At 30.5% G+C, this 21,074-nt stretch overlaps 1 protein-coding gene across 1 annotated transcript in view; it reads left to right on the top strand.

Moving 5' to 3' along the window:
• The window catches only part of LOC132747419 (sperm-tail PG-rich repeat-containing protein 2-like), a 113,715-nt gene that overhangs the window by 51,059 nt on the left and 41,582 nt on the right, over window positions 1–21,074 (top strand). The window lies entirely within an intron of this gene.

The following is a 21,074-nucleotide window of genomic DNA, read 5'->3' as shown; positions in this document are numbered from 1 at the left end:
TACCACAAGATGAAAATAAATCCTGTATTTTATGGAAAAATCTTGAATTTTCTGTTTATTATATGCTTTTTTTCCTCATTTAGCCTATGAATAGGAAGAGTTTCCTTTTAATTTTGTTTATTAGCTTAATTTAGAAGAAAGTAGTCCGGCAAGACACCAGTGAAAATACGGAAAATACCAGTGAAAAATAAATTTTTACAGTGAAAATACGGAAAATAAAAATAGGCATTTTATTTCATCAATATTTCTCAATATTTCATTCATAATTATATAATAAAATATAGTTGTGAAAGAAGAATATAAATGATCAAAGAAATACGGTAAGTTTTGGCCCGATCATGTCATACAGTGGACCCCATGTCACTAGAAGCTCTACAATACAATTTTGTATTTATTTTGCGAGCAATATAAACCTAAATGAAACATGATGTTCTAACATTTTTAAGATTTCTTATACAATATTAATTAAGTGAAACAAACAATCAATACAGAATAAGTTTTAAGGTTTGTATATTGATATAAACCAAGATTTAATTTTATAGATAGAAATATATACAATTAATTGAGTAAATTATTTTATTTTAAATGTTTTTTTACAAAAGTATGATTCTGTGATTTCACCATTCTGTGATTTCACAATAAAAAATCAAACTTAAAAAAAATGGAAAACATAATTAGAAACACTTTTAAAATGATATCAGTTGCATCCAAAATTGTGTTACCGGTTGGAAAAAAAGTATTGCTTTTAATAAACAGTTTATAAGAAAAAGGAAAACAGGTACATTTTTGTAATTCATCAAAGAGAAATAATAATTGTTTGAATTTAATTGTTGTATTTCCCTCATTAGCATGTTTTTCATTCATTAATAAACAAAATGTTAGTAAATGAGCCAGCAAGTCTAGCTGATATTTCTATGATAACTTCAGCTGGCAGAATTGATTTATACAAACTAGAATCTTCCCCTTTAATTGAATTTTCTAAATTGATTTGTAAATATAATGTTTTGTATTAGGAAGTACTTAACAAAATTAAAAGCTTTCAAAAATTTACAAAGCATGTTCGTCCCAAAGTCTAGCTGATTTTAATGATAAATCTTTTAAAATGGTTGGCTTCTGTTTGTATTTAATTTACTTTAAAATTATTGTTTTTGAAGATTATGTAATTTTGGTTGCCTTAAAGTATGAAAGAAACAAATTTATCTAGCTTCTATATCTGTGTATATTAATGTATTCAAAACATTTTGACATTCTTTATGATAAACTGGAATAAGTCTCGGCCCTTAAGGCATTGCAAATATGAAAAGATATAAAGTACTTCCTAATACATTTATTTCAAATTATTTATTATTCTATCATTTAGCCTTATTCAAAGGAACAATACAACTTAATTTTATTTGCAATTAAAAACTTTAATGGAGGTAACATCTAAAGTATTTTCAATTAATTATTAAAAAAAAATTATTCATCACAGCACTCAGTACTGATAGTGCAGCTGATAGACAATGGCCATGACAATGAACACAATGTATTAAATTGGTAACTTCTTTATGTAATGTGAGTTATAATTAACTGTTAGAAGCACCAAGGACTTGACTTTATGCCTAATATTCAGAAAGCTTGATTATATTAAAAATTTTATGTATATATTTAGTACATTTACTGACTATTTGTTGGGTTGATTAATTTAAACTATTCAAGCGCATGTATTTTGAGACAAAATGTCTGATGATTAATTTTCAATGATGAATGTTATTTTGCTCTCAGGGCTTTTATGACCCTATCAGTTTTGCCCATCTTAAAAATTTATGAATGAGCCACAAATTATCCCATACTTTATCTTGGGGCAGGTCTTACTTATTCATTTGAATCTTTTAAAATGTTGATGGTTTGTTATCAAGGAAATTTATTTCACAAAGATTATGTACATTATGGTATGTAAAGCCGGGACTGATTACTGCCAATATAAAACAGATCTAAACTGCCTACTACATCTCAAAACAAAATATTATATATAGAAATCAGGTATTAGAGTTGGCTCCAGATATCAAAGTTATAAAACTGTTTCCAGGCTGTTGAATTGATATATTTCACAGGTTTCATTTTTGATTTGTTGTATCTGTCGTAATGTTGGGGAGTATAATACTATTAGATTATGTAAATGTTAATTGTGTTACAGGAGGAGAAAATCTGCAGCTCTGTGTCTGGCATTGACTAAATACCAAATATTGTTATGATTAAGAAGTTTCAAGTGATACCATACATAAACAAAAACATTGATACAAAAATATTGTTCTCAAAACATGTCAAATTAAATTTGAATGAAAAAAACCCACACACACATCATTATATAAATTATACCAAGTTCTACCCTACTGAAAAATTGACTGGGAATCCCACTGGGATGAGGCTGGGATCCCAGTGGAATTTTAATTGGGATCCCAGTGGGACCCACTGGGAAAATTGGTCAGGCTCCCTTATCCCAGTGGGATTCCAACAAAATTTCCCAATGGTATCCAACCCTCATCCCAGTGGGATCCCAGCACTATCCCAGTGGGATCCCAGTAGGATCTCAACCAAATTTCCCAGTGAGATCCCAACACTATCCCAGTGGGATACATGTCCAAGTAAAGCACAGATACACTTAAAGTCTAAATTGAATAACTGATTTGGGTTTCTAAGATTGTTTTGTCAGCTTACATTAATTTACTCTTGATGATTGCATCCTGGGGTTCTGACCAGTATCACCTGTCATATATATTATTTAACAGTTTAAGTGATTGTCAAAGCCCAGCCAAATTTCAAAGCTGACTGCTCGAATCTGGAAGAAAAAGATTGGCCACCTAGTTGATTTGGATGAAGAAGTTCCATGTGACTAACTTTGCCTATCTATTCAAGTGAAAGAAACTGCCACAGAAAATTCAAATGACAGAATTTTATCATTACCACAATTTGTCTGGCAAGTAGTCAGCATAAAATATCAGCATTTTCTTCATTATATGACTGATACTGGATAGCAGCACCGTTCCCAACAGAAAATAGACAATTTCACAATTCTTGACTGATAAATTCCCAAAATAACACTGAAAATTTCTTCAAAAATCAGCAAATTTAAAGGTAAACAAAAACAGTAGTGCACATGCTTCCATATTGATAAGTGATATGGTAGGAAAGATTTCCCAATGTGGTCACAGTGTAGTCCCATGCATTGCTGGTATCATTTTTAGTCATCATGGAGAGTTTTTATTAAAGAAGTGTTTAACTAAAAACACCTGCCCTACAGTATTCTAGAAGCCATTTAGATGTGATTGACAGGTGTGATAGAAAATGTTATGCATCCAACCTTTGATGAACTAGAGATATCAAAACAAGTGCTTCCAGCAACTGAAATAAGTAATGAAACAGTGAAAAACAATAAACCAAGATGGGATTTGAAATAAAGATAGGCATGACTTAATGTAATCACCAAAAATAAAACTGTATGGGTGACTGGTTACGATTGACATGCACCTTGTCATTTAATGCTTTTGTGCATATAAAAATAACTGTAATAGATTCATCTTATAGATGCTACAGGTTTTTATTGTGTTCACAATAAAATAAAAAACTTTGACATTTTCATATCATCAAGCGCTTTAAGATAGCAGGGTCACAAAATCTTGATTAAATACTTTTTTTTTCTTCTTGAAAATGTTGTGCTGGAAATTTAATTTCTCAGTTAAATCAGATTTAAAGATCAGTACATGTATTAAAAAAAGAAGTTTTTGTTCAGTTTTAGTTATGTCTTCATTTTTTAGCAATACTTTATGCAAATTTTACCTCCAGCTGGAGAGATTGTTTTTATTTAACTTGAAGGAAGAACAAATAAATGTCACATTAATCTTGCAGTGAAAAAAACACATTTAAATTTTAATGTTTTTTTTTTTAATCTGAACAAAAAACGGGAAGTAAGATAATCTATAACTTTTCAAGAAAAAAATAAAACAATACAATTTATAACTCTGTGAAGTATTATCTATCCATCTTTGAATCAATTGAAATTTCGTAGTTTTGGCAAGATTTTGTTCACCATTCTGATGAAAGTTTGGTTGCTAAGGTATTACACCATCATGTTTTTGTTACCCATGTATAGAACTTAGGTGACTATATGTTATCATCAATATTAAGTAGTTATCTTAATTAAAAAGTTGTTAAATGTTTAAAAGTAAATGTTTGTCAAACAAAACATAAAGCCGGATATTGCTTTTTCTTTATGTGTAAAAAAACACCATCAAAGGCAATGGATAACTTCCTTCTGCTGTATCTTGTTTTCAGCATCTCCTTACAGCATGAATGGTAGAACAGAAGCATTTTATTGTCTCAGAAGTGACCGATAGAATCAATTAACTTAATTAAGTGTTCTTGTTATGCATGGTTATGATAGTATCATTTAATTTGTTTCCTAGTGGGTTTTCTATGTTTGGTAGTTTCTATACATTTGTTTGTTATCAACCAATGAACAGATGGTGAATAGTTTCTCTGGACTCTCCAGGTCATATATGGTCAGTAGCAAATTGATTGAAGCTGGCAATTTGTGTTTGATCTCTTGGTTAATGTGTGCCACAAATCATGAGACCCCCTAGTAAATCCTGCAACAAGTTCAAAGCTGTGACATTTCATTGGGAAATATATGAAATAACTCAGATGTTTGACAGTGTAGGTCAAATCTGTGAAACTACTCATTCTGTGTTTCCAATATTTTAAGAGCTTCATAAAATAGGAGTTCAAATCTTTCTCAGGAAAGGATGAGATTAATGTCTATTATCATTTGCTATAGGAATAAAATGTGTTAAAGGGATTCCATTGAGTTTTTCTTTTACCTTATTAAGATCTGTTCAAGTTTGTGAACCATTTTGTGTCCGTCTTAACAAAAAAAAACTTGTGTGATTCCCTCACCCCGTTTTTCTTGTATATTACTTTTCTGACTTATCAAAGACTTATTTTATCCAACAGATAAATCAAAGTCACTTGTCTTTATAAATGACAATATCTCATATTGACAGTCCATTTTGCAAGGACCAGTTTGTCTATTTTCTATAAAACCATACAAATAATTGCCTGAAACAGCATTTCTATGTACCAGAGCATTATTTTGACCCTTCATTTTAATGCCCTTAACAAATGCTACATTAACTTATATTGTTTGTTCTGACTGTCACAACCTCTTTCTTCATGTCAATATTTCATTTTAGTTCTTATTTACCAGTATCTATTAAACATACATTTCTTCCTCTGAATCATACCATTGTCAAACTGTCATCTCTGTAAAAGCATTTTTATAACCTTGTTTGAGACAGAGAATGTCTGAGAAATGGTTTCTTAAAGTGTTCTTTTGTCTAGAATTATTGCTGTTTACTTAAAGGTCTAATGTGAATCTTATTGTTATGTCAAAAACGTGAAATATCAATGGTTAGTATGACCATCTCTCACAACTCTAATAGTTATATTCTTGGTTATGATTGTCATTTCTTGCATTCCTGGAGAAATATATTAAAAAAATATGATATGTCATTTTATATTTTTAGAAAAAGTCATGGATCATAATTTTGTAAAAATGATATTTTGAACTTTGGTAGAAGAGGGGAAAAAAAGTCAATGTGTTCTTGAATCCTGGGGAAAAAAGCACTTTAATTTACAAGATTATACTTAATGTTCTTTCATTTGATGGAGGGATATTGTTGCTTTTTTTTTTAAATGACTACATAACTATGATAACATAAAGGCACCTATAATAGATAAATACAGATACACATATATATTTAGGTAAGTTAATCTTGAAGGTTTATGAATATTTTATTCCATGTTTCTCTTTTTGTTATAATGTGAATCCCTTAGAGTATTAGTGCATTACAATTTTAATATTTCATGTAAAAAAAAGACCTAGGTAAAAAATCATTTACGGGCAGGAAGAATTTACAAAATGTCAGTCAGTTAAAAATGGTCATGACATTCTTTAGTATCGTTAATACATTGTATATCTTTTTGCAATTTGAAAATTTCAGTGTAGTTGATGGTTTAACCCCTTTCTTCAGTCCTGTCGCATTTAATTACAATTTCTGGCTAAAAATAACTGAAAAATGAACTTGTAAAAAAAATTTTACAATACATTTGCAGACAGAAATATTAGAAAACATGTAAATTGAACAATAAATTTGTTGACACAACATTGATAACTTTTGCCACTGACTGCTCATCTGGTTCCAGAAAGACTCCAGATAAACTCATTCATGGTATTTAATTGTATTTTCACAAGAGACGCCACGAAAAAAACAATCATAGGAAACAAGAATGGATCACTTAAGATGACATTGAGTGATGCCCATCATTTAGTTGACATTAACATTTTAAAATTGAAAATCATTTTTATGCTTGTTTTCAGTACAAGTACATTTAACTGCACTTTATTTTCTTGGATTTTTTTTCTTTTTGGTGATTTTGTAAATTTAAATGGTTTCATAAGCAACACACCATAAATATTCTGTTTTTGTTTTTGCCTCAGACGTACATATTGACTGTCAACAATAGTTTCAATGTTTTCAGTCATATTTCTGTTTGATTATGTCTATGGTGTAAAAGTTTAAGATAGAAAGGTATAATAATTCTCTTGTGATTCCTCGCACTAAATCCAATATTGGTTTTGTTGGATCCATTTGATTTAAATTTGTCTGAATATTGCCGACTTCAGTCTGTCTTCTATCTCGTAAGTAAGTCCCTTTGGATTGTTTGATATTTTCAGTCTCTCGTTACGAGACTTTTTAAAGTACATATTTTATATATGTTATTAATATAGCATTGTCATTAATATATATATATTGTCATTTCAAGTCTAATGGAATTTAAAGTGAATACAAGATCAATCAGAAGAATTAAGTTTCTTCATTTCATTGGCACCCAAGGGGCTTAAATTTATATTTGTATTTTTTTGATGGAAAAAATGTTAACTTCTCAAATATGCTGAAAATAATGTAATATGTTGGGGTTTTTTTCTGTTCTGTCAAGGACGCTACTACCAGGGGAGATAATTTATTTATTGATGACAAAACTTGTATATTTTAGAATGTTTCACTCACAATCATTAATTTGATTTTATTTTGACTGATGCCAGTACTGATTGTTCTGAATATCAATATTTTTGTAGACTACACCATTTAAATCAACTTTGCTTTTTTTCCCTCCCCAAAAGGACTGTCTTGACACACTTATGTATCTTCTACTGGGAAGTGTTGTAATTAAAACTGTAAATAATTGATGCCTGATATACCCAAATGAATTGATAAAAGGAAAATGATGTAACAAGAATTTACGTGATTTGATCATTTTACTGATTGCTGCTTTTTTGGCATTGTTTTTTTAGGTGAAAAAAAAAATCAAATCACATAATGTTTGATGAATGAGAGAAAGAAACAAGTGAATTTTTTTTTCTTCTCCTTTCTTAAACTGATCATTCACGTTGATGGGACTGAAGAAATGTTGTTAGGCATTTTGAGTAAATTGTAATGAAGATTTACAAAATCAAGCTAGAAGTCTACATAAATAATGTATTTAGAGTTTGTCCTAAGGAAAGCAAAGATAATTAATGGTAGAATCTTATAATTATAGTAAGTGTAATACATTTTTTAACTTTTAAATGAGGATTATGCTACTTTTCCTCCGATGTAATTTTAAAACAGCAAATAAGAGACCATGACAATAATATATTTTGGTATAATGCCTAGTTCTTACAGCCTGTAATTGCCTTCAGTATATATGTATATCAGGGCATCCAAAGAAATTTATGAAGTGCTTCTTCTGGATAAGTATTGTAATACATTTTGAAAACCTGATATAAATTTATAATGATTTAATAACAAGCAGTTTATTTGTAACCTTAGAGAAATTTAGTATCATTTTCTACCTAAATCTGAGTGCTAACAGAGCTGTACCATCTGACTATTGAGTATTGCAAAGCATAATTCTCATTGCATTTGTCATCAAGTCTCAGGTTGCTCAAAAGTTTTAATTACTGGTATACTTTATGCTTCCGAAATCAACAGATTTCTGTTAATTTATAAATTATATACCACAGTTTTATCTTGCCTGGTTATATCACTCTTTAAATTTTGCTATGTTTCTGAATCTATCAGGGATAAAAACATACATTCTGAACTCCTGACTGGTTACATCACTATTGCTATGTTTCTGAAACAACACACATTTTGAGTTCTTGGACGATTTGCAAAAAGGCCAAGAAGTTGTGATTGTTTCAATATATAATAAATTTTATATACACCAATTAATGTTATAAATGAAATTTGTTAGGATGAATACTTAATTCATTTAGCAGTTTGATTTGCTAAAAAGAAACATATTGATACTCATGCTTTTAAAATCAACCAAGACTACAGTTTCAAAGCACTTTTTTGCAAAACTGTAATGTGAAGTTATTAACAACCAATGGTACTATTTTTCAGTGTGAACATAGGAATAAAAGGTGGTCATATAATGTAATTATGACTATAAAATCTGATGTATCGCTACTGTTACGGCAAATAGTTCAGCTTTGACGTAATAGAAAATTTACTTTGCCAAATACTTCCTGAGCAAGTATAATATTCAGTCATTTATTTATAATTGACATTTCCAGCTATTTGTTTCTATGGATTTCAATTTACTTATCATTAATAGATAATAAAAATTAAAAGCAAACGGATTTCCTTTGGGAAATAATTTCTTGATGTGGTAATGTTTGAAGTCAGATGATTAAATCCGTTAATAATTTAAATTTTCATTATTCAATCAGTTGAAATCAGCAAACTGGGGACCTTTTTATGCTTAATTTGTTTTTGTTTTTTTATTATATATGAGATTGTTGAAGCAAAAGTTATACAAGATTCTTTCCCTTTGAAAGTGATTGCATATACTGGTAGATTAATGGAAACCGTTACATGTGTTACAATAAGTGTTCAGTTATAATGTTTCGGTACTGTTGTTGAAACCCTTCATGATGAAAGATTAACATATAAGTTATCACAAAGTCAAAAATAACAGATAACCTAATACCATCTGTATCAAGAATAACTCAGGTCATCTTCATTAAAAATAACTGATAACTTGACGTAAGAATAAGCAATAACTACATTGCATCAGAAATAACCAATTAAATCCATTTCAAAATGCCAGGTTATCTGTTTAAAAAAAACTGGTTATCTGCATCAGAAACTTTGTGCAGGAAAAAGGAACCCTATTATTATAATACTTCTGTAGCAGCAATTATATTGTGTGTCGTTGTAACAGATAACCCAGTAAAGAAATTATAATAAAGTTATTTGCCTCATAAATATCCAATAACCTGTGAAAAATTCAAATGATGTGGGAATAAAATATAAAAATTATTCCTTTAACTTGTTCCTCTTTTCAGGTCTTGTATAATTATGTTAAAGACAACATGATACTCACCAGTCCGTCTCAATATTCAATATTTAAACTACCTGGCTAAAATAACAAAAAAAGTTTAACTTCCTCATTGAAATATGGTATATTAAAAGAGCTATTTTTGCTGTTAGCATTTCTCATAAATGGAAATTAAGACAATATAAAGTTGCATCTATTTCTTGTAGAACAATCAATCTGTTTATGAAGCAATTTTGTCTTGTCTGGAATCAAATATACCGAATTTCCAGACAATATTTGCCAAGTATTTGATGTAACTGCAGATTTCGTCTAATAGTGTTTTCTGGTTAGCTGATATTATAAAGCATTAAAGTCATATAGTCTTGATCAGAGTGTGATACCATTGTTGATACAAATATTTTCAGATCAAAATAAGGAATTGTGCCATGTGAGAGAAAAAATAAATAAATTTCAGACATATTTATATTGTCAGAAGAAAAGGATTCAATATCTGTAAAAGGTTTTTACTTTTCCTTTCAAGAGAAAACAATGATTGTGTCGCAAACTTAAGTAATTTGATTTTTTTTTTCACTTGAAAATGAGGTTTCATTTGCATTTGACGGGAAATAAGCTCTTTCACTCTTCCCATAATTTAATATCCTAGATTCTTTGAAACAATTTCCTTTTAATAGATTAGTTTAAATAAGCATTGTTCAGAATTAAATTGAATGAGTTTGACAGTAATTGTACATTATATCATACTGTATTTAAAACACATTAAAATTATTTAGTGATTTATTATTCCAGTTTTCCCTGTTTTTGAAATGCCTTCATTTCTCAAACTCATAGACCTCAAAATGCTATGCTCTTAATTCTAAAAGTGTAAGTTTTTGTTTCATTAGCTTAAATCTGTAGTTTATAAAGCAAAATCAATATTCAAAATGGAAGTTCAAGAAATTTCAAAGAAATTTAAATTTCAGATTATTTTTTTTTACATCATAGGAGGAGATATAGCTGAAGTCTATAATTGAAGTCTCTGACTGCATGACAAGATGGATTTTATATCATCACTCATATTCTATAGCAAACCAAAGCAACTTTTTCTGATATTATGACTGTTTGCAATTAAGTGTCTGAGTGTTATAAATTTGTTTATATTGAAATGTTGTGAAAGACTGTGGTTGAGTTGTTATGGTTGTTGACTTCAAAACACTTGCCCCTCATCTCTGTGGGTTCAAGTTTTCAGTGTCTTTATCTGATCAAAGAGGCTATCCAGCTTGATTATGGAATGTTGGTGGTTCATAGATCTACTCAGGTGCTTGCGTGTCCCCGCAGTATTGCTTGATGGGGCACGGGCAATGTCTTCTTTGTTCACCAGTTTAGCTGGAGAGTAACATTACCAAAAATGAAAAAAAAAGGAAAAAAACATGGCAAAGTCCAGACAAAGAAATTATTAGAATATAGAATGAACCATCAATTTTCTGGGCAATGTTTGTTGTAGTATAAGATAAATTTGTGCCCAGTGACAACCTAGTAAACTTGGCTTATAAAATGTTTCATGCCTGAAGCTACTATATTAGAATGCACAATGAACATTGGATGACAACACTTGCATATAATTAGAGCTTGATTAACACAATTCATTACTTTTATTGTGTAAATACAGAAATGGCACAGATATATATTGCTATTTCTAGATGCATACACTGTTGAAGTCTCATTTTCTTGTTGATTGGACAAAAAATATTGCAAAAATGGCAATATTTTGGGAGGTGTCTCCTTGTGCATAAAATAATATAGAGGATGTAAAGAACAATATTAAATGTTTTTAAAAACCAAAGGCAAAAAGGTTTGTCAACTAAACATAACATGTATCTCACAATTCAGCATTAATATCTTCACTAATTAAGTCCTGTGTTTATATTTAAAAATTCCCACTTCTTAGTGATTGTGAGTAATGCAATATTCAGCAAAGAAAAAATCAAATATCCCCTCTTTTCTTTTCTTTATATTCATTTGTATTATTTTCTTCGTATTTATTTGTGCTGCATATTATTTTTTCCTTGGTAACATAATTTATGTATGTATCATTCAAATCAAACAGTTTAATGTCCTGGTAATGTAGCAAAATTCTGGAAGTTGACAAATGCTAAGGTGGCAGCTTGAATAATTTAAGCAAATTGTTACAATGAAGAAATCTAATTTGAAAAAAAATTACTTACATGTAGATATGTGTATGAATTTTCAAATGTCAGCAATGGCCATTGACATGAGTCTTATTCACAGATAGTTCCTTTGTTTTATTTGCTGACTTCTGAAAATAGAAGAAAATAGAGTTTAGGTCTGCAGAATATTACATTGCAAGATTGAGATATAACAGTGCTTGAACCCCACTGCAAAAATATTCAGTGTTACTATGTTAACTGACTGTTCTGGTTAATGTTGAAATGCCTCCCTGCACAAAAACAACCACGTTCCTTTACCCTTGAGAAACATGAATGTTAATTAATGTTAGTATTTTTTTATTCACAAGGATCAATAGAACCTCAAATTAAGGCAAGGCCCGATGGCAATTCAAGTTTTTTTGTATTAGAAATTGCTTGATTAATTGACCGTTAATGTTCTTTTATATTATTACAATTGAAATCAGAATTACCTCCCTTTGTTGTTTAACAATTTTGCTGACTGTAGACGAAAGAATTTGTCATTTTAAGCCTGTTCCAAAAGATGATTACAAAAGTGAAAATTTAAATGACTTGCATGAATTAATCAAGCAGTTTAAACTTTCATGGTTGATATAATTACAGAGGGAGGTAGAAAAATAGAATTCAGTTGGGGTAAGAAGATGATATATAAGTAAGAAATATTTGTATTCATTTGATAAAATAAGATCAGACTTTCTTAGAATTTCTTGGAACATAATGTATACCTAAAAGTGCATTACTTAAAAATTGTTGTGATCTCGATTGGCGCCCATAGGTTGATCTCTGATCTATAAGAAACCATCTTTGATTGATGACAAAACCTGATTGTTATAATCTCAGATAAAGGCAACAGTCTCCGAGTTACCACAGTATAAATTCAGCACAACAGTCTGACTTAAGACTCTAGCTAGATCTATATTTGAGCCGCATCACGACAAAACCAACGTTATGCGTTCGCGACCAGCATGCATCCAGACCAGCCTGCGCATCCGCGCAGTCTGATCAGGATCCATGCTGTTCGGTATCAGTTTCTCTACTTGTTATAGGGTTTGTAAGCGAACAGCATGGATCCTGATCAGACTGTGCGGATGTGCAGGCTGGTCTGGATCCATGCTGGTCGCAAAAGCATTACGTTGGTTTTGTCGTGATGCGGCTCATTTACTTTTCTGCATGCACTGTTTTACATATTAACTTGAATTTCCTGGAAATTATTAATGGACATTTCCAAATTCAAAAGCAGAACGAGTCCAATAGAGAAATTCTTCTGGGGAAATTTATAGTTTAAAAGTATGTGACATCTGCTGTTGGAGGTGTCAGTTGTTTATATATCTGATGTCAAAATCTGGAAGGATTTTGTCTATTTTGATGCATTCATATGATTGTCTATCAAAAAAAATCTTTGTGACTACTCAAACATAAAATCAACATTAAAATTTATCCTGCCAAGATCAAACAAACATGCCGTCAATATTGGTTCTCCAGGACTTTCTGCAACAGAGAACATACAAATCCTGAAATCTGTTTTCTTGCAAAAGATGTTGAATATTGTGTAATAAATTCTTTTGATGTTTTCAATGCATTGCCAGTTGGAAGTATTTTTTCAACAATGACTATTGTTTCGTAACAATAACCACTGTTATTTTGCACCTTCTCAGGTAATGATAGACAAATGAATTTTGAATTGTCTGTCCAGTAATATTCCAATAAAGTTCTGCTTACTATTGATTCAGAGCTAATTTATTTTTAGTGGTTATGTATTTTTCCAGCAAAGTGTTTTATTTATAACTAGCGATTATTATCATCTAAGTACCCAGATATATATAATATACATCATAATAATTATGTAAACTATACATTACAATATGTATAATATTCATAATAATATGTAAAATATATGATAATAATTAAATAACCTATATGCATAGTCAGTGTTTCTCTTTAAAACATTTAAATTGTTGAAACAGCCTTCTCCACCACACCAGCCTACACAGCATATATAAACAGGCTCTATCCTGTTATTAAGATATTTATAAGAAAATCTCCTTATGTCTAAAATAAAAAAACAAAGAATCAGCATTTTCCTCTCATAGAATTTGATTGTATGTCACTTTCTATCCAATAAATGTAGAGACAGGTATCATAAAAAATGTTTTAATGACTTCTAGAAAAGATTCCAGTGTCAAAGTCTTATTTCTGTGACTTCCTGAGCGTTGAAACGTTTTATTATGACATTTGCATATCGGCAGAAAATTGTGAACTAAAACGTCGGAATATCTGCTTTGAATAAAACAAAACATGTTAATAGAAAAGGAGGTTATGAAGCAATATTTTTTTGCGTGATTTCAGCATAATATGTTGTGTTAAGTGGTTCCCCACAATTTAATTTCTCAACCTTAACCCTTGCTTTTTAATCTATAACCTTCATCATGACAAAGCCAATCATGGTTTTTATGTCAGCTTCTGTTTGAACTGTCATAAAAAAAGTAAATCTACTGTGCTGTCAAACAATTTTTTTTTTCCAAGCTGGCAAAAAATTGAAAAATTCCCGGGTATCTATGAAGCAGGTAATATGTTGTGACATGCATTGATAAAAAAGTTGTAAATATTGTTCATATGGCAGGCAAGAGGTTGGTGTTCTGTAACTGGTTTTAATTGAATCTGGAAGACTTTCAGGAGACTTGTGATACAAATTGTAACATGATAGTAAATACTGACAGAGCTGGCCACTCAATCTGAAACATTTACAGAAGGTAAGGTACATCTGCATACTGTAACTTTCATTATGCTAAATATATAGTGCCTTATATTACTCCTTGAGCTTTCATAGAAACAACTAAAACTTTATATCAACTTCCTGGTATACAGGAATTTTCTGATTCCAAATTTTAGTCTTTTAATTTCATACCTGACTGTTTGGTACTTTTGGCACTTCCAGTTTGCAATGAAAGATAACTGCTTTTTAAAAAACTCAATCAATTGAATATCTGATACTTATTTAAAACTGAGGCAGGCAGTAGTTGACTGAAAAAAGCTAAAGTGCCTGCCTGCATATCCATGGGTGCATCCTGAGAATGTCTATTTACTGCCACTTAATGTTTAATTTTAGTATTTTTTATATAGAAATTCCATATTACTTTGATAGTTAGGAAGGTTGAAAACTCAAAAGAAGGCAAAGACATTACATTCATTCAACCTGGCATTATAAAGGCATGGGAAAAAACCCATGCATGTACAGTTTTTTGCCAGATGTTGAATGTTGAAAAAGTATATTTATAGATGTATCTATAATTGCCATTTTTTATTATACTATATACAACAGCTAATCAGTATCTACTGTTACCATAAACAACATCTACTAATCTTTTTTCATGTAGCAAACAAATGCCAGAGATGAATTTTGAACTCTTGACTTCCAATTACCAGCAAAAACCTGCTCATTACAGAGAGTGCATGTCCAAAATTTGTCATAAAAATGTTACTCTCAAACTGCAGTAATCTTAGTTTTATGAGAGTTTAAGTCTATGACGGTTTTATGGATTGGTAAATTTTTATTGAAAATGACAAAAACAGGCTTCATTTCAGGTCAAAGACTGATAATGGTGTAATTACCTCCCTTTTATAAGTTTTGAATTGGTTAATTTGGTTTATCAGCATTTTATGGTCAATTAGGTGTGTTAGAATTCCTTATTATTTCTTTTTTTATATTCATATGATTAGAAAAATACAGAAATCTGACTCCTTGAATTTTGATAGATATATCTTTATTAACATTAATTCTCAGAATGGTTGATATGTCATGTACTTTAATACTTATGTACTTTTTTGGTGATGGGAGTTTGTTTTTTTTGGATCCCAGATGTGCTGAATTGTGTTCAACCTGCTTAGAATTTTATCATTTGTTGTTGCTCCTCATTACTTGCTCCTCATTACTTGCAATGCAGTTATGAAAGGTCTTGCTCTTTTTCCTGTTTCAAGGTACACTGTACAGCTGAACTGGCCACTTGATAAGGTTATCTTCTTAAGGCTTCAAAATTCACCATTTAGGATGTAAATTATATAAATTTCAATTTTCTCCACTCAAGCTTTCAATTTTCAGTGTAAACCATAGGTAAATGACTGGACCAACATGTCCCGACCCTATGCTCACTGTGCCTGAAATGATTGATTTATTAAACATGAATGAAAACACAACAATTTGAGCTCGATGTCTGCCATCTATATCAGAACTTTCCTTACAGCTGATTTGCATGATTATTATTAAAGATAAAGACTGCAATGTTAAACTACCAGCATACACCTAGTTCTGGTTTTCTTAACTTATTATTCTGTGCATCAAGTGAAGAGGAAAGTCTTTGGAATGAATTTCTGTTTTGAGGTTTGCCATGCCAATATGTCATATTTATATGGTGGATAATCAGTAGAAATATAATGTAAGTTACAATAGTTTGATGGCCTTCACAGCTGTTTTCTGGTATTGTTATGATTATTTTATCATACCAGTTATGTCATAAGAGGGATTTGCTTTCAAGTTATGATGCATCGTTGTGGAGTAAGTGCAGACCACCCTTTCTGATGGTTTAAACATAAACTTTTCAGAAAGAAGGTCCCTCAGATTTCTTTGTCATGAAAATTTAGACATGGGTAAGATTATACAAAGTTAAACTGTTGGATCATTTTATGAACACTTACATGTGTTTCAGTAGACACATTTTATAATAGTTATCTGTTATTACAATTAGACCATATTACATAACAAATGGGCACATTTGTTCCAAGCGGCCTCACTTCCTGCAGACAAATCATATGGAATTATGGGTAATCTTTGTCTCTGAACAGCTTGCTGATTAGTCTGCAATGCATTCTGGGATTATGTTTCTTTCTGTTTTTGCTGAATAAATTTTCACATAACTTCTGCTTTTCATGGTCTAGCTGGTCATAAATAAGTCATTTTGGAATTTTAGATGTCATGGCATTTTCTTCAATTATAGAAACAAGCTTCTCTTGTCAGTTCCACTTTCATAAGATACTTGAAATGAACAGTAGTAGAATTTGTTCTCAATTTGTGCCCTCTTTGAGCAATCTCAGGTTTGTGGTAGAAAAAAAAAACACAACATGTAGCTAAGTCATAAAACACAATCATTTTAAATGACTCAATACTTAAGATTATGTGTTCTCAAAGCTTTCAACATCTGTTAAATTTCAACTGTTGAAGTTCATGATTCCAGAAAATTAAATGAAGATTTGTTGCTTTCCAGGACCTGAAGATTAATTTGCATAATGTGTGAATCATGACTTAAAGTCATAATTATCAAACATATAACTTGTGGAATGTCAGATTAGGGGACCAAAGGAGCTGTGTACTGTCCCAGGAGTACCTAATACCATCTTATGTGCTTTATATGCTCTAGCAAACAAGATAATATTTTTTCTTTATTTTATTTTTATTTGTCTTTTTTGGAGTGACTAATGACACTTTATCTCATGTTTGATGGAAATGAGAAGAAGTTACATAGTTGTAGATGTGGAGATTTGCAAACTTTATCTTACAAGTTCATGTATTTTGATTCTTTGGATTTTTTTTCTTTAGAATTTTTGAATAAAACATGACATGAAATAGAAATTGACATTAAGGCTTTTTTTTCTTGTCTCTGAATGTTGATGTAATTTTTTATGTATCAGATATATGGCCATGAATTTTCATTTCAGAAGTTCTTGATATAAAAACACTCTATTTCTCTTCTTGTTGACAGCTCCAACTTTCCTGCCCATTAATCTTAAAACAATATTGTTATTTTTTGCCATGGTGAAGGGTTTAATCCCTGGATATTTCTGTTGTTTCATTCCATGTATGTCAGTATAAACATTCTCTTAGTAATTGAAATGTATGTTTACAAGTTTTCACTATCAATTCACTAATCTGTATTTCCAGTGTCCAATTACAAATGAATCTAGATCCCAGTTGCTGACTTTAATGTCTACATAATCAGATAAAGGTCATAATTGTATTCCCCTTTTTTCTATACATGGAGAGAGCCAGAGTTTTGTCACTGATGTCTTTTACATGTAAATGAATAGTGACAAATGGGCCTTTGCTCTGTATATAAATTATCCATCTTCCAAAGATGTTTCAGTCAACACAGTGAGAAATTACTTTCTTTTAACATATTTCACTCCTAATATAAGGATAGGAAATTTGTATTTACTTATGTAATGGGAAATTTAGTTATATCATTTTCTGTTTTGTCTCTATGCTTGTGAAAGTTTTATGATTTGCATGCCCCTTTCATGTTTCTAGATCTATTTTAAATAAAATTGCCTCCTTTTAATTTTGATTGATTAATATTTGCTTTTTTATTATCATAATCATATTTTTTTAATTTTATTTTGTTATATCAGCCAATGTTATTCTGTTAGTTGTTGCAACACCTTTATCAATGCTTGTGCTCTAGAAACTTATTTGGTCATCTTGTATTTAATATAAAATTTTGCAATGGTCACTTTGATACTAAAATGAAGACAATTGAAAAACTAAGGGAGAAAGCATGAAATTGTGTGAAAGCTCTGTATGTTCTGTCCTCATCTCATTAATGTATCCTTTAGCAATTAAAAGACAATAAAATTTCAGCAACCTTCATCATGCTGCAAAATGCCCATTGACCTTTTAAGTGTTTCATTAGTTCATGAGTAGTTTCAGGGATTGAAAACAGCCAATAGTTTAGAGTTAATGGTCATCTTTGCTTCAATGACTTATGATGTACAGGTCTGATTCTATACTCCTGTTGCTCTAAGGTTTGTTGTTATCACTAATTTTACACCAGCCAAAATAACCAAATTAATAAAACAGCCAATCACAGAAAATGGAAATAATTTAGGTAATTTGAGTCCCCTAAATTAGTTAACAAAGTTTTATTATTTAAATGTTTACTGAACTTGTATGAATATTTTCTCTATGAATATAACATTAGGTGTAGTCAGGAAAGATTCTGTTGTTCAATTTTTTGTTTTATGTTTTTTAGCAGCATATCACTCATTTCTTGACAGTAACAATTATTGTGTTAAATCATCATCAACATTGGGGGCTTTGCCTGTGTTATTTCACTATTAAGCATTTATCTAATAAACTTGTATTATAATGTTTTATTGGAGGTATTGTGTCTCTAAGAGCAAGCATAATTCTATTACATGGCTTCACTCATTGCTTTGATAATTTATTGTTATCTCCTTTTCCAGTTGTATTTGTTGCAAAACAATTGATAAATGACCTAATCCTACTTTTATTAAATTCTACAAATTCTATAAATTGTCAGATAAAAGAGGCCAAACTACACAAAAAAAGGAAATTAACAAAATTTGGAGACAGGTCTCTCAAATGAATGATTTTTGCTGTATTTGAAGGCACCATGGACACTGATAAGGTCATTTTATAGCTATTTTTCTGCTGTACTCAGATCAAACTAAAGCAGGCAGTCCTCAGAGTGGGCATAGAATATAACTAAATAGGCCTCCAGTGAGATCACTTGAAAAAAATTAAGATGATTTGTAACCCAATTTTAAGGAGGCTTAATTTTTATTATTTATATAAAGTATCGTCATATCCTAATGGTATCATTAAAAAATGTTCTTTGCCAATTATTAAAATAATAGTTAAAAAATGTTGAATTATTTAGGGGGGATGTATATGAACTGTTCCTGAATTTTTCCTATACAAACTTACTGTTTCATATATTTGTTCCATTGTGAACAGTTACTGTTCTGGCGTAATTTTTAAGAAGTTGGCTAGAACTTCTAAAATTGTCCAAAAAAGTTCTTGACAACTTAAATAACCATTAATTTTATGAGTACTCAGAACCCTTTAACTAAGGTCTTGTACAGCCCAACCCTACTGAAAAATTGACTGGGAATCCCACTGGGATGAGGGTGGGATCCCAGTGGAAATTTAATTGGGTCCCAGTGGGACCCACTGGGAAAATTGGTCAGGATCCCACTGGGATTTGATCATCCCAGTGGGATCCCAGTTTGATTTTCTGTAGGGAAGAATAAGTCTTGAACTGTTCATCAAAATTGTACCTTGATGTTTCAAACCTGTTGTGATTTTCTTCACCATTTGTATGTGTGTCACAGATTGTAATGTATGCCTCTTCTCATCATGATATATGGTTAATGCCAGGGCAACTTTAAATGATGTTGCTAGATAACTGTTCCTCTGATTTAGTTTTTTCCAATCTAGATAATATATTTCATCAATCTTTTAATTAGTAAATATTTCTCAAACACCTCATACATCTGTGTCATTATTTAATGTAGTTAGCTAACAATAATATATTATTCATATAAAAAGGCTCCCTGTCCGTGTTCTACCGATGTAAATAATAGAAAAATTATAGATAAGATCCAACTGTTTTTATTGAGGTTTGATTCATGTGACATTTCGCCCATAATTTTCCAGTTTAATTTACAAACACTTGCTATTACAACCAATTCTTCTAGAATAATCAGAGCATTTGAAAACTGGGAACAATCCCGGAGGCAATAAAACGAAGTTAGAATACACAATTTTCACATTTTTCATAGTTGTTTCTGACAATGCATGGCAGAAGTATTAAATCTATGCTGTATTAAGTAAAACATTTCCTTCCAGAGGTGTCAGAGCTCAAATGATATCTGTCTGAGGAGAATTTTATTTACAGCATTACTTTTGGCTTACCATGTTATTGTGAAAAGATAACCAGCCAATTTATTGAAGTGAAACCTGCAGTTTTCATGGTGAATATTGTCAAAAAATGTTCCAGAAATAACTGTTATTCTCCAAATCATATGTTCTGTGATATCTCACATTTAGACATATAAAATCACTGGGCAAACATTTATTAACAAATGATAGGGTATATGTACAAATTTATCCTATAATTTATACTGCTAATAAATGGATTTCAAAATAGGGGGAAAAATGTGAAAATGAAAAAAACAAGGATGATTTTTTTCCATATATCATTATATTTTTAATGGACTATATTATTTTGCATATGAAGAACTCATGGGATAATAGAGACTGGTACCATGTATCATTATGTTTTCATTACAATGTTGAATCTTTTCTCTCTTTGTCATTGTTACGTTTTCTCTCTAAATTTGGTATTTCACCCCCCCCCCCCCATATATTTTAAGATAAATCGTGTCTGTGGTAATAGGAATAACTAACTGATTTAGCTCTGCTTACAGTTATATTTGTTCAAGCAAACAGCATAGATTGCTATCAGAGTCCAATAGCCATATGTCTACAAACAAAGCGAAATTGGAAAAAGATGAATATGGAAGTTTTTAGATTAGGAAAAATGTATGAAAATCAGATAAGAAATAATTTGTCATTGCGGCATAATGTTGCGGATGATTCATCATTAGCAGATTTGAGAGTCAATAAAGTTGTGAATAAAAATCACGGGGCTATGGTATAGGTTATTCAGAGAC

Source organism: Ruditapes philippinarum, unplaced genomic scaffold, assembly GCF_026571515.1.
Source record: "Ruditapes philippinarum isolate M1 unplaced genomic scaffold, ASM2657151v2 ctg514_1_1_1_1, whole genome shotgun sequence".
NCBI lineage: Eukaryota > Metazoa > Mollusca > Bivalvia > Venerida > Veneridae > Ruditapes > Ruditapes philippinarum.
This window is presented reverse-complemented; position numbering and strand designations above follow the sequence as displayed.